Below are 14,635 nucleotides of genomic sequence, written 5' to 3'. Positions count from 1 at the left end.
GTCCAGATGGCTTTTGAAAATCTCCAGGGAAGGAGACTCCACTGCCTCTCTGGGCAAGCTGTGCCAGTGCTCAGGCCAGAAGTTTTTCCTCCTGTGCACGTGGAACTTCCTGTGGTTCAGTTTGTGCCCGTTGCCTCTTGTCCTGTCGCTGGGCACCACTAAGAAGAGTCTGGCCCCATCCCCTCGACACCCTCCCTTCAGAGACTTGAAGACACTGATGAGATCCCCTCTCAGTCTTCTCTTCTCCAGGCTCTACAGGCCCAGCTCTCTCAGCCTTTCTTCACAGGAGAGATGCTCCAGGTAGCCCCTCAACCTCTTTGTAGCCCTCCGCTGGACTCTCTCCAGTAGGGCCATGTCTCTCTTGTACTCTCTTTCCAGCAGGTCAACCCCCAGCCTGTCCTGGTGCATGGAGTTCTTCCTCCCTAGGTGCAGGACCCTGCACTTGCCTTTGTTGAACCTCAGGAGGTTCCTCTCTGCCCATGAAGTTGTGATTGAACAAGGTTGTGGCTCTTTTTCTGGATGGTGGATGGGTGGGATGGCAGCAGGATGCGGAGTCATGAAGGGAGGAAGGGGAATTCCATTAACTTCTGCACCCGGGTTAGGTTCTCGGGAGTCTTATTATTGTGGGAAGTGAGGACATATGCAGCGTGAGTGCCCAAGCTGTGCACGAATTCAGCCACAGTCGGGGGTGAATCCTCCTTCGGGAGAAAATCAAGATGTCGGCCGAACTGATCAATGACTCGTTGAGGAGGAGTACAATTGTATTAAATGTGCATGTATGTTTTTGGATGCAATCCCTTTGGCTAGTCAGGGCTGCATAACCAGGAAAGTTGCTGGAAAGCAAGTAACCTTTCTAGTGGCTGCAGGGGCTACTTTGTCTCTTTTGAATTATACAGATAAAAGGTCCCCCTCCAGCTGTAAAACAATATGCTGTCCTGCATGAGGTAGAGTAAAATATTCCAAAACAGAGGGATACCTATTTAGAACAGGGGATTTTGAAGCCCTGCATTTCTCCTTTTAATACACCCATTTTACCAGTACACGTAAACATCGCCTGGACAGTGAGGGAGATCCTGAGTATCGATTTGTACAGGCTGTACGTGCTATTCATCACTATGTTGTCAGTTTTAACTCCAATTCCTGTATGGGCTAAGGGGTTTACAGTAATAGATTTAAGTTCCGCTTTCTTTAGTATACCTGCAGGAGAAGAGAGTCAACTTTTGTTTGCATTTCCCTGGAAAGGACAACAACCGACCTGGACGCGACTTGCACAAGGATCCACTGGCTCACCAACTAGTTTTGCTCGGTTGCTGCAGAAAGGCTTACGTACCGTTGTTTTATGCTCTGATGTGGGGATTGAAGACACGAACCTTGTGTGTAGTGAAGCAAGATTGTATATTTTATAGTCCATCCTCTCTTATATACCTTAATGGGTGAGAACATACACCTTATCATGTGAGAATACCGTTGTGTTTCCAGATTAAAGTTACTTGTTATTTTGCTGCATTGCTACAAGCGGCGCTCTGCATCGAGAGTCTCTTCTCTCTCTGCCGTCCTTGCCCAGCTCAGGTGCCCCCGTCCGTCTTGGCACTGCCTCAAGTCTTCGGTGCACTTTCCCAGGGCTTGTGGCACTGAGAAAATACTTTGCTGCTGCTCCCAGGCGTCTTCTGGTACACATCGCCCCCGACACTCGGATTCCATGCTAATACAGGATGTAGACGATTTATTGCTTGCTAGGAGAACAAAAACTGCTTGTACCTCACATGCAATAATTTTGTGTACAGCCTTAGCTGAAAAGGGACATCGTGCATCCCCACCTACGCGCCAGTTCTGTCAAGAAAGAGGAAAATATTTAGGATTCATTCTAACGGAAGGAAAAAGATCTATTGATCCTGAACACATGAAAGCAATTGAAGATTTACCTCGACCTCTGATGAAAAAGCAGATTAGGGGTTTTTTAGGGGCAGTAGGCTTCTGTAGGCCATGGATTGCTGGCTTGGGGACTTAGTTAACCCATTAGTGGAAGCAGCTGAAGAGGAAGCAGTAGAAGCTATAAAGTGGACAGCCAGAGAGATTTGGCATTTAACAAAATTAAGGAGGCATTCGGTGAATCCCTGGCTTTAGGGCTCCCCCATTATAAAAAACTTTCCCAGCTGTACATTCATGAACAACAAGGGCTTGCCAGTGGAGTGCTGGCTCAAATGCTAGGTCCTCAACCCAGACCAGTCACGTATTCTTCAGTACAGTTGGATGCTGTCCTTCTGGGGACTCCTGGATGTATGCGTGCGGTGGCTGCTGCAGGAATCATTGTTGGGAAATGCCGAACCATAGTACTGGGACTATAGCAGATAAATTGGGTGCATCCACAGCAGATTTGTATAAGTTGCAACATCCATTGCGGTCCTCTGTGACGGCATTAGGGAAAAGACAATGGCTAATATCAGACGTGTTTCCTCGGTGGGAGGAGATGAATGAGCAAGACCACCGATTAATAGTAGACCCTTTAGGGGTATGTGAAGGAATACATGCCCTTAGTTGCATTCAAGCCCAACTTTGGCTACAAACAGTAGCTGCATCCCTCACAAGGGAAGGAGAGAATGGTATGCTTCCTGTAGAAATCTGAAACTTGATATGGGAAAAGAGTACTGTATTTGAAGGGAAATATCCAGCTTGGTGGCAAATGCTTAATTTTCCCATTCAATAAGGAGCAAAAAGTGATAACTGCTCTCGTTCTCACTATTCAAGAAGCACAGGTCTCTACAATCTCTCCTAGTGTGCCTCTAGGCCGGGTCCATGGGGATGTTACATTATGTCCTTTGGAACACAGGGGATGGGCACAGCAAAGTCGTGATAAATGGAACACTATAGATTTAGCCACCTGGATGGGTTGGGGTCAATTAGGATTTGTACGTGAAGGTAATGGCCTACAAACTCAAGACATTTGTTTAGCCACGGAACACAGTGTTTGTCATGTTGGGGTGCAGACCCAAAGTGCAAATGAGAAGGCAACTTTGGTCTCTCCTGGAAAGGGTTGTCTATGTTTGCGCAGTCAGTTGCACTGTTATACTTGATGGTGCAATGTTGCATCACAATAATAGTTTAAATTTGTGCATGTGTAACTGTACAATGATGAAGGGATGTGGCTACAATTTTACAAGCCCCGTAACAACTCACCAGTTACTCCAGGGAGATTATTCATGGATTCAAGAATTATCACCAGTACCTACTGGAATGCATCTCAGGTCAGTGAAAGAATGATTACACCATGAGCAGTTGCGGACATCACTCCAGAAGGTCAAAGAAACAGGGAAAAGTACCCTGATGACTGCAGAGCATGATACACAACAGAGTCAAGCGATACTTGAAAGAACCAAAAAGAGACGCGGAGCATAAATGGTGGGAAACTTTGTTTGGGTGGTCTCCCACCACTTCTGGCTTGTATGATTGTTTGCTGCATGCTGTAGGGATTCTGTTCTGTGTGATCATTGTGTGCTTTGCGCTCTCCTTGGGACTGTGTATAAAATTGTGGAGGCTGGCTGCTTGTCTTGAAAAATGGCATGTGATGGGATAGCTCACAGCACCGGAACCCTGCAATAATGGGATATAGGCTCTTCAGGAATGCTCAGCACGACCTACAAGAGCACAGGACATGTCGTTCAGGCTTCTCCCTGCTGGTCAGCCCTGATGTTCCAAAACAAAACCAAAAGTCAAGAGGAACGTGCCGTAGCTCAATTTGTTTTGTCAAAAGTTGAAACTACAAACTGACAACAGCAAGATGGTGGTGAGGTGGCCAAGAGGATTCAGTGCTAATCTATTCTGCCTCCAACCCCATCCTCCTCAAAGACACTCCTGTTTCTGGCTCAAGACCCACCTGGAAGGAGTGTGTTGGGGCAGTGAGAGTCCTGCAGTTCCTGTCCCTACAGGCAAGCCTTTTCAAGCTCCTTCTCAAAGCTGGCAGCAGCTTCCTCTCCGAGTCAGTCACAACAAAAGCCCAACTTCCCTGGAGGCACATCTCTGGGGAGTGAGCTCTGGCACAGCAGATCTGCTGGTGGCTGGGACATGCATGTCGCTGTGGGATGTCCTTTCTGGAGCATGTGGGATGGCCAGAGAAGCTGGAGACCAGCATGGGGGATGCGCGCGTGTCCTGTTGCCACTGAGCTGAGCTGAGTTGTGCCATCTCCTTCCCTGATGGGAAGGACAGAAGAGGGAAGAGTGTGTGTCAGCGCTGGGTGGGCGTGTCCGTACATCTCGTTACTGAACGGGGAGAAGGGAGGGTGCAGTGGCATGGGGCAGTGAAAGAGGCTGGCTGAGCCCCCTGCTCCAGCACCTGGGTGGCGACATGAGAGCTATTCAGACATCTGCCTGATGCTCAGACAGCTCTGCCAGAGACCCCCCTGCCATGGTAAGGTCAGTCCTTCATCCACCCTGAGCGCAACCTCGGGGGAGAGGACAGTGCTCTCAGTCCAGGCTGTGCTCGAGCCTTGGCCTGATTTGTTGGCTGGAGACAGGCTGAGACTAGAGACAGAGTGGGATGTCCTGGGTCACAGTCGCAGCTGAGCTGCTGACGGGAGAGCAGGGTTCGGCAGCAGCAAGAGCTGGCAAGAGGGGCAAGAGGCCCGAAACCACTCGTGGGGTTGCAGGAGCAGGCCTTCCCCTTCTGTGCAGGGGCGGAGGGCTGCAAGGTGCTGTAGCTGGGCTGGCCGGGACAGTCTGGTGAGCGAGTAGGTTTGGTAAGGGAAGTGGGGAGGACTGAGACATTTGTGCTGTGAGCTGGTACCGAGGGACTAGGGAACACAAAAGCAAAGTCTGTTTGCAGTCTTCAGCATGATGTTCAGCACACACTGAGACACAGGAAGTTCCACCTGAACAGAAGGCAAAAGTTCTGGACTGTGAGGGTGACCGAGCACTGGCAGAGGTTGCCCAGAGAGGCTGTGGAGTCTCCCCCCTTGGAGAGATTCAAAAGCCGTCTGGGTGGGGTGCTGGGCTGCAAGCTTTAGGGGACGCTACTAGAGGAGGCCCCAGGTGGGGCTGGCCAGGGACATAAAGGCCTGTTAGTGCCCTCAGGGCCCTGACAAACTCTGCGGTCATCTGGATCACAGCAACTCCATAGGTCATCAGCAACCAGGCAGCTGGGCAGGCATTGTGATGTCCTCAAGGGCATCAGAACATTGCCCCAGCCAAGGTGACAGATTTGGGGCAGAGGAGAGGAAGGACAGGAGAGAGGACATGGCTGGTGCCTTGACGGTGAGGTCACTCCTGTCTCAGCCATGTGATAAGGCAGCAGCGGGCAGGCAGCAGGGCAGCTGTTGGGAGGTCACCCAAGGCATCCGAGAGCTGGCCTGGTTGGATCAAAGAGCCCTGACCCCATCCTCCACCACTGCTGCCGGTTCTTCTCCTCCTTGAACCCTTTCCCTAAGCACAGAGGCCCAGAGACCTTTTGGGGAAGACTGAGGCAAAGGTGGCACACAGTAGCTCCGCCTCATTGCTTTGCTCTCCTTAATTCAGCCACCCTATTCAGCAAGGTACCAGTATTTTCCAGTTCAGCCTGCACATTTAGCAGAGGAAGCTCTTGTCCTCGACGTCCCTCGCAAGCCTCAACTCCAGCTGAGCTTTGGCCTTCTTGACACCATCCCTACACACGCGGGGCTTGTTTCTGTATTCCTCTGCTCCTTGCTTCCACCTCCTCTCTGCTCCCTTTTTTGCACTGCAGTTCCATCATGAGTTCCCGGCTCAGCCAAGTCAGTCGCCTGATACCTCTGTTTGTTTGCCTGCCTATCAAGGTGCAGCCTTCTGCCAGGCCTGGCAGCAGGAGAGGGAGGCCCTGGCTCCACCTGCTTCTGCCTCAGGAGGGCTACACCAGCTCTTCCCACCTCCCTGGAGTGTCCCCTTGTCACCAGGGGATGTGCTGCCAGGCAGGGGCTGACTCCACTCCTCTGACTGGCTCCTGCAAAGAGTAGGAGGTCCCTGAGCCATCGGGACCACAGCTGCCGACAAATAGTTATGGCATGACCTTGGGAGAGAGCTGCCCTGGCAGCAGGCACTGACACTCAACCCCTGACTGCTGAGCTCTTGTTTTGGGGCCCCTCTGGACAGTCACATGCTGCAAATGGCAGAGTTCACACCAGGCCAAGGAAATAGCCACAGCCCCTTGGAGCTCTGGTTTAATGCACAGGAAGACAATTCTGTGAGGGCCGGGATGGCTGGCACTCACTGGTACCTCTGCTGTTGGCTCGGCAGGCGGCTCTTCTCTCCAGAGCTAAGGAGCAAGAAAGGAAGAGGCTCAGTGGGATGCACAGGCAGAAAGGCAGAGAAACACTGCAGGCGATTGCAGGCCATATATTTGTGGCTGTGCGTCTGATGGCATTTCCATACTCACTGGGCTGTGATACAGGCCCCTGGCTCTACCCAAAGTCCTTGGAGCAGTTGGTCAGGCTGAGGCTGAGCCTGGTGGGGCCAAGACTGGGCGGGAAACCCATTCCTTGGCTTGAGCATTCAGCATTCAGCATTCAGCATTCAGCATTCCGGGGGAGGTTTGAAAAGGGGCAGACAAACATGCCTTTGTGTTCAGTTGCTCAAGACTTCCATGTCCCACACTGTAATCCTATTTGGAGTGCCCAACAGCTGCCCCTTGGAGGGAAGGCATGTCTGAGGCATCCACCTCCAAGGCAGTGCTGGGCATTTGCTTGGGGCTGCAGAGAGGGGCATGGGATCAAGGTCTAAGCCAGGTCAATCCCAAGTCACAACAACTCCTATTCAAACCAGTGGCTCTGGGATTGGGATTCTGACACCTCGGTGGGTCACTACCCCTGCACGCTCCCAGGCTTTGCCTGGAGCTGGCACACACTTACTCCGTCTGCTGTGCCCCCAGCCTCTCGGCTGCTCTTTTCTGCTCCTCGTCTATGCGGGAGAATAAAACATTGATGGTCACATCCTCATCTGGTGCCAGGCAGTACTGGAGGACATCCTGAGAAGGCGGCTTTTCTTCACGCAGCTTCCCAGCACTCTCCTCCTCTTTCCCAGCTGGGGCTAGGGATGAGCCCGACTGGACCCTTGACTGGGTTTCACTTCTCTGCTGAACCTGCAAGACAAGTCAAGGAAGGTTTTAGCCCCACTTCCGAGCACGCTCAGAGGCTCTCTACAGGCACCAAGAGAGCAGCCAGTGCCTGCAGGATCTCTGCTGTCACCAGACCCCTTGCTCTGGCCTGGCCTCAGGCACCCCATGAAGGCACACTGCCACTGTAGCTACAGAACTGGCAGGGTCACTGCAACATACCCTAGCTATGTCACAGCCTGACCAGGTGTCACTGCTGCTTCCCACGGGCACTCCTCTCTCAAGCTGGGATCTCCCGAGGCAACACAAACGAGGGAAGGGAATTGTGACTTGCAGAGCAGGACACCTGCCCTGCCTTCATCGCAGGCAAAGACTGGGGATGGGGTTTAGCAGGGCTCGTTCTTCCTACAGGGCACAATTGTCTCACAACTGTCTCCTCTGCCGCTTGACTTGAGCCATCCAGTCAGCAATCTTAAGCTAATATTTGCAATACTAAGCCTCAACTCCCTTAAGCAAACACAGCCCACAACTTTGCACAGGGGCTCTTTTCTACCTAGAAAGCAACCTCAACATGCTCTCAAGGGGAAACTGATGCATCACCAGGGCATCACTACAATTCCCCATTGGCCCCCCCTCTCCCACCAGGAGCTCACTCCTCACATCATGGATGAGTGGAAGGCATTGCCAGTGCTAGAGCAGAACTCCAAAATGAAATCCTCCCACCGGGCTCAGTGGCTCAGAGCACACAGTCGTCACAAAGGAGGGGAAGGAATTGCTGTTGGCTGAGCAGGAGCTGGGAAGGCAGCCCTGCTGTGGCGTTCAGCACGCCACACCAAACAACCCTGAGCGCCCCTGCTGACCTCAGGTTGCACCATCAGCATCAGTGCTCATGGCCTCGCCTGCTGCTTCCCTAACCCCCAACAGCCCAGCAATGGGCCTTTCATACCACTGGCACTTCTCTTGGACCACGGAGCCCATTCCTGGGCGTCCTTGGCCTCTTATGGATGCTTCTGCAAAAGAGCTCCAGAGGGAATACGGCGGTCTTCTTCAAACATGCTCCTCTGTCTTCAGTTGCCTTGCTTGCCTTTTCAGCCAAACCCACAGGAAAGGAAAATCTTCCTGGGCGTTCAGATTTTAGGAAAGACAGGACTCCCCTGCCTCGCTCTTTGGCAGCAACAAGGCACCTCCAACCTGGCTCCCTGAGGAACCTGCAAGGCTCCGCTGCCCTGGAGCAGAGGAAAGGCTTTTTCTGTCGGAAGGTTTACAAAGTACCTGGCTCCTCTCTGGCTCTTCCTTTTCTCCCTTGCCTTTCAGGCCTGCCCTTTCTTTCTTCTCTTTTGGCTTAGCTGAGGAGTCCCAAAGATCTCTTTGCCCCTGCACAACAGACAGAAAGGCTGCGTGCTGCAGGGCCACAGAAAAGACACAGCAAGGAGCACTACTGGCATCTGTTTCTTTCCAGGGCCAGAAGGTAATTTCTCTCTCTCTGCAGCCCTTTGTCTTGAGCCTTTCTCTGGGCGCTCTTAGGCCCTAAAGCTAGTTCTGGCCAGACAGAAAATCCCTGCTTTCTTCTGACCAGGGAGCTAAATAACCACTCAGAGAAACAGAAGGTGCCCTCCTTCCATCCCTGAAAGGCCCAGCAGGTGCACTTCCACGAGGAACAGGGCCAAAGAGGGGCTTTTGATGTGATTCCGGAGAAGGCAGTAGTGACCAACGCCTAGAGAAAATAGAGCCTAGCCTGCGCCCTTTAAAGCAAGCCCCTGAAGAGGCCAATCCAAGGTCTAATGAACACTTAGGAAGGAGGCTTCCATACCCGCGGCCCATAGAACTGCACTTTTCTACAAGCCCATGTGGCACAAGGAGGACCTCAGTCACTATCACCTACCTGTCCTGCCCTCTCCCCGCTTTTACTGAGAGGGCTCACAGCGGGGAGTCTGGCTTCAGCACTTGGCTTCCTCCTGCCTTTCTCCACCTTCCTTGAGGAGCTCCCTCGGATGGCTGGCAGCACGCTGAAAACACACATCACGGGGAGGTGGTGTGAGCACAGGGGCAGTTTGCTCCCCAGCCCGCACTCACGAGCTGGCCACCTGCCTCTGCAGCACAAGACAGTTGTGCAGGGGAATGACGTGCGTTCCAATACATGTGTTCTCTGTGCCACAGAGACAGAGATCACCCCTGGCTGAAACACCCCGGGCTGCACAACATGCCCACAGAAATGCTCCGGATGCCCCCACATCCAGGCTCTCTCTTGATGCAGCCAGGACTTGTGGCGCCACGTCATGTGCAAGGACAGGCTCCGAGAGACACCAGTACGCCCCTTCCTGGCAGTTACGTTTATCACTGCTCAGTGGTCCAAAATACTCTGTGGTTAGGGATGGGAAATGTTTTTTCACTGGGGACTCAGTGTCAAGAATGGAGCAAGTGATCCGGGGAGGAAAGCACGCCTGCCATTTACCCATCCCTGCCACTCTCTCGTGCCAGGCATAAAAGCAGGCTGTAATACAAAAGAAGAGCTTTCCCAGGAACTGAGTCAACCTAAAACACTAGCAACGCACCCTGCTCTCTCCCTTTGTCTCTGCAGTCCTCCATCACTCCTGTCCCACATGGAAAGCCTCCTGTGAGTGTCCAAAAACTGCCTGGTGGGTGGAAGGGCTATCTGAGCCGATTCAAGGGCACAGACGTGCAAGCCTGCTGCTCTCTGTCCCGTGACAGCTCTCCGGAAAAGACCCTCTTTCCCTCATGCTGCTGGGGGCAGAAGGAAGGGCACTGCCCAAGGGGAAGCAACACTTGTTTTTGGAGATATTCACCTGAGGCACTCCCCTTCTTCAGCAGCGTTCCTTGCTCCCATCTCTTCCACCTGACTCTTCTCTGCCTCCTTGTCGAGACTGCTCGCTGCTGCTCGAAGCGCCTGCAGCCTTTGTTTGGAAACCATCCTGCGAGAGCAGGGACAGAGTCTCTCTCACGCTCTGGAAGGAGCGGAGCCCTCCTGTCTCTCAAAGGCCCTGTACACACACACTCCCAATTGGACTGAGAGCCCCCAGCACCGGACAAGTTGTTGCTACTTGGTTGAGGATGCTGAGAGGCACTTGCCAGCAGGCTCTACCCCAGGCATTTCTCATCTGCCCAGAGAAATCCGAGGCTCCTGGGGCACTTCAGCCCCACCACCCAGCAATGTGGCTTCCTCACCCTGCAGGGGGGTCACTGCCATCCAAATGCCACAAGGCCTTGCTGCAGCTGGGGCACACGTACCTTTGCAGGGAGCTGCCGCTGGCCTTGTCCTCTGGAGATGACTCGCCTTTATACTCCTCCCACTCCTCCATCACCCAGCAAGTGAAGGAATCCTGCACATGCGCAGAGACTCTCATACAACCTTGAGACTGCGCAGTGCTGCTGCCCAGCCCACAGATCCACAGGCAACTTCCCCTAGGAGCGCTCCGCAGCAGCGCTACAGCCCATGAAGTGACCTCCACACGCTCTCAGGGGCATGCTAGAGCATGACCAGGGCATCACTGCAATTTCCCCATTGGCCCCCACTATCCCTCCAGGGTCGCACTCCTCACCTCAGCAACAAGCAGAGAACATTGCCACTGCCAGAGCACAACTCCAAAATGAAACCCTCCTTCCGGGCTCAGCAGCTCACAGCCCACAGTCCTCACAAGCCCTACTGAGCTCAGCCTTCACCCTCAGAATCACACACACTCACGTCATATCCCATCTCTTCCGATGGCTGCTGCTTTTTCTTCTCCTCCTCATCTATGTGGGAGAAGTAGAGGAACACTGTCATCTCTTCTTCTGGCCCCAGGTGGTAGATGTACACTTCCTTAATGGTGGGCTTTCTCTCTGCAGGACGATCACCAGCCCTCTCGGGTAGGCGGAGGTCAGGCCGCAGGTTTGTCAGTGTTTGCGACATCCGCCGAACCTGCATTGGCATCAGAGCAGGCTTTGTATGCTGGGTCTCCCCTCACTTGGATGCTCTGAACATGCCACACTAGAGCAGCCGGCACCTGCAGGAGCCCCCCTGGTGGGGCCGCAGGTACCCCAAGGCAGGAGAAAGCCCTTGCTCAGGCAGGGACGCTCCAGCCGTAGCTGGACAGCCAGAAGCTGGACAACCAACTCCACACAGCCCTCAGGGCACGGCCCAGCCTCACCAAGGCTCCACAGTGATGCCAGACAAGCTTTCTAGCTCAGTCACACATCTCTCATGGCCCAGCTAAGGAGGGGAGGAAACTGCTGTAGGCTGAGCAGGAACTATGAATGCAGCCCTGCTGTGGCGTTCAGCACATCAAGAGTGACCCCTGGTTGCACCATCAGCATCAGTGCTCATGGCCTCGCCTGCTGCTTCCCCAACACCCAACAGCCCAGCAATGGGCCTTTCATACCACTGGCACTTCTCTTGGACCACGGAGCCCATTGCTGGGGCTCCTTGGCCTCTTACAGATGCATCACCAGGCACCTGTGACAGGTTCCTGAGCTATCTTCCGGGTTCAGCTTCCCTGGAGTAGAGGAAAGGCTTTTTCTGCCTGAAGGTTTACAAAGGCTTCCGGTACCTGGCTTCTCTCTGGCTCTTCCATTTCTCTCTCTGCCTTCAGTGCCGCCTTTGCTTTCTTTTCCTTTTGCTTTCCCGATGATTCTGGGAGTCTGGCTTCAGCACTTGGCTTCCTCCTGCCTTTCTCCACCTTCCTTGAGGAGCTCCCTCGGATGGCTGGCAGCACGCTGAAAACACACATCACGGGGAGGTGGTGTGAGCACAGGGGCAGTTTGCTCCCCAGCCCGCACTCACGAGCTGGCCACCTGCCTCTGCAGCACAAGACAGTTGTGCAGGGGAATGACGTGCGTTCCAATACATGTGTTCTCTGTGCCACAGAGACAGAGATCACCCCTGGCTGAAACACCCCGGGCTGCACAACATGCCCACAGAAATGCTCCGGACGCCCACATCCAGGCCCCTTCCTGGCAGTTATGTTTATCACTGCTCGGTGGTCCAAAATACTCTGTGGTTGGGGATGGGAAATGTTTTTTCACTGGGGACTCAGTGTCAAGAATGGAGCAAGTGATCAGGGGAGGAAAGCACGCCTGCCATTTACCCATCCCTGGCACTCTCTCGTGCCAGGCACAAGACAGCTCTTCAGATGAATGAAAAGGCTTAAAGGGAACCAAATCATTAGCAGACCCTCCTGCTCTGTATCCTGGCTGGCAGGAGAACTGCAACTTCACTTTGCCTTGCAAAGCAATGTCCTTTCCATTCAAAGAAAGAGCTCCTCCCTGTTTAATCCTTTCTGACTTAGTACTCAGTGGCCATTGCAAAGAGCCCAGAGAGTGGCACAGAGCTCAGACAAACACCTGCTCTGTCTGAAAGCCATTCCAAGAGCATTCAGTCTTTCCGTCATCCTTGGAAAATGGCTGTGCATCCCCAACCTTCTTGTCACCAAGAAAGAAAGGCTGCTGCTTACTTACCTCTAGAGGGCATGAGAAAAGGGTCCTGGTCTCCCAGAAGCTACGTTTGCACTGACTTGCCAAAAAGCCTGTACTCTGGAGGCAGAGTCAGGAGAACCATGAAGCGAACCCGGGGGTCTCCCAAGAACTTGCTGTGTGCTGGCCATCCAGCAAGGGAGCAGAGGTCATTGTGGCGTGTGGTCAAAGGCCTTCAGAGTTACCATCAACACTGTCTCCAAAGGAGACACTGTCTCACTCAAACAACAAGAGTACAGGGTCACCCTCAGCCCTTTCTCCAAGTGCCTCACCTGCCAGGAGGAGCTTTGCCCTTGCCTGTGTCTCCCTTTCCTTTGTCCACGTGGAGAGCAGGCATTCTGGGTGGAGGAGGCTGCTCTCTGAAGAGCAGGTGGTTGGCAGGGAGATTTCCTGCAAGCAGGAGACAAGAAAACACTTCAGGACAGCACTGTGGACTCCTTCTGAGCAGGAATGAGATGCAAATCTGCTCAAGCAAGCCTGTGGTAAAACTGTGAGGCCTCAAGCTGATTCCTTTGAAGCTTTGTTTTCTGGGGGGGTCTTAGGCCCTTCTGGGCACTGCCGCCTGTCCAACTTTCCGCTTGTACTGTGCCACAGCATTTCTTGGGCTATTCATTTTCTCATGCTCTGTCCCAGTCACATGATGCAAAAGGGGACTTGCTGGGATGTGCCAGTGACCAGAGTCCCTTGAGAGGTAATCATTGCACACGAGGGAACAGAACCTTGCATCTGCCCACTCCTCTCATATTGCCTACAAGTCCTCTGTTGACAGAGTCAACCCAAAGGCGTTGTTTTGGGGATGATGATGAGAAATGAAGAAAGAAAGGTTACTCCTTGCTTTGAAAATGAAAGGAAGCCTTGGCACAGGCTCCTAGACTTGTTACCATCTACTCGGGGTGACTTTTCCCATCAGATGAAAACACATTGGTTCCCTGAGATGGGCCAGCTGTTCTCAGGACCCCCATGGAAATGGGGGCAAGTTTAACTCGGAGGTAGCCACTGCAGGTAGGGGTGCTGGGCTGCCCCAAGGTCTTGTTCCCTCCGGAGATTGCCCATATTGCGGAAGCCTAGTGCCTCATGCTACCTGAGGCCACCTGGGCACTGCCACCTGGGCTCCTATGCCCTACCAAGGAGCACAGGAGGAGGAGAAGGCACAAAGCCCTGCCACGAATCAGCTCTTCCACTACCTTGCTTGCCCCTGGAGTCAGCTTTTCTCCTCTCCTCTTCCCATGTGGGCTTCACAGGTGCCGCGGGCTTCACGCGGGGTTTTCTAACTACCCTCTCAAGCTTGTACCTGGACACAGGCAAAACACAGCAGTGTGAAGGGAGGGCAGCCCGCTTCCTTTGCACCTTGGGCAAAGAATGGGGACGCAGTGGCACTGCGGAGCTACTGTGAAGTCCACCCTTTTCCAAAGCAGAAGATGCAGAATATGCCACATCCTGGAGGACTCCATTAGCAAGCTGAGTAACATCAGGAAGTCCTCCAGTGCCTGCAGGGGCATCAGCTTCCCCATCCTCCCTGGCAGAAAGCTCATTTTCACCTCCCTCCCCTGTGCTGCCATGGCAGACCATCTGCCATCTCCTGTGGCAGCCAGGGGCTCACAGGCAAACATACTCACTCTGGAAAGACTATGACACGGCCACAAAGGGTGAGAGAAGCAGCAGTTTTGGTGCCCGACAGGACTGAATCCCTCATCTCTGGCATCTGCAAGGTGAGAGACACAGGGGAGATGATGCCAAGAAAACGAGGTCCGTGCTCACAAGGGCAGCACACTTTCCCATGGCTCAGAGAAGAACCTGCCTCTCAGAAATGCTGAAACAAAGCACTCGCTTCCTTACAGCAGCCCCTCAGTGCTACAGCAAAGCAACTGGAGGGAAATAAACGAGAAAGGGCAAGCACACTGTCAGGCTTTTTGCAAGGCTGACAATCCAGAGACTCAGCCCAGGGACCAGGTCTTGCCTCATGCCGAAGGCCACGGAGGCAAGCACAGCGGAAGGCATTTCACTAGCCAGGCTTCCTGGCTGCTGTGGTTTCCCTGCTGGCTTCAGCTGACGCCTCCTGAGCTGAGAACAAAGGCGTCACACGTGCCCTTAACCCCACAGTCTCTCCTAGCATTCAAA

The sequence above is a fragment of the Struthio camelus genome, chromosome 28, assembly GCF_040807025.1.
Source record: "Struthio camelus isolate bStrCam1 chromosome 28, bStrCam1.hap1, whole genome shotgun sequence".
Lineage (NCBI taxonomy): Eukaryota > Metazoa > Chordata > Aves > Struthioniformes > Struthionidae > Struthio > Struthio camelus.
This window is presented reverse-complemented; position numbering follows the sequence as displayed.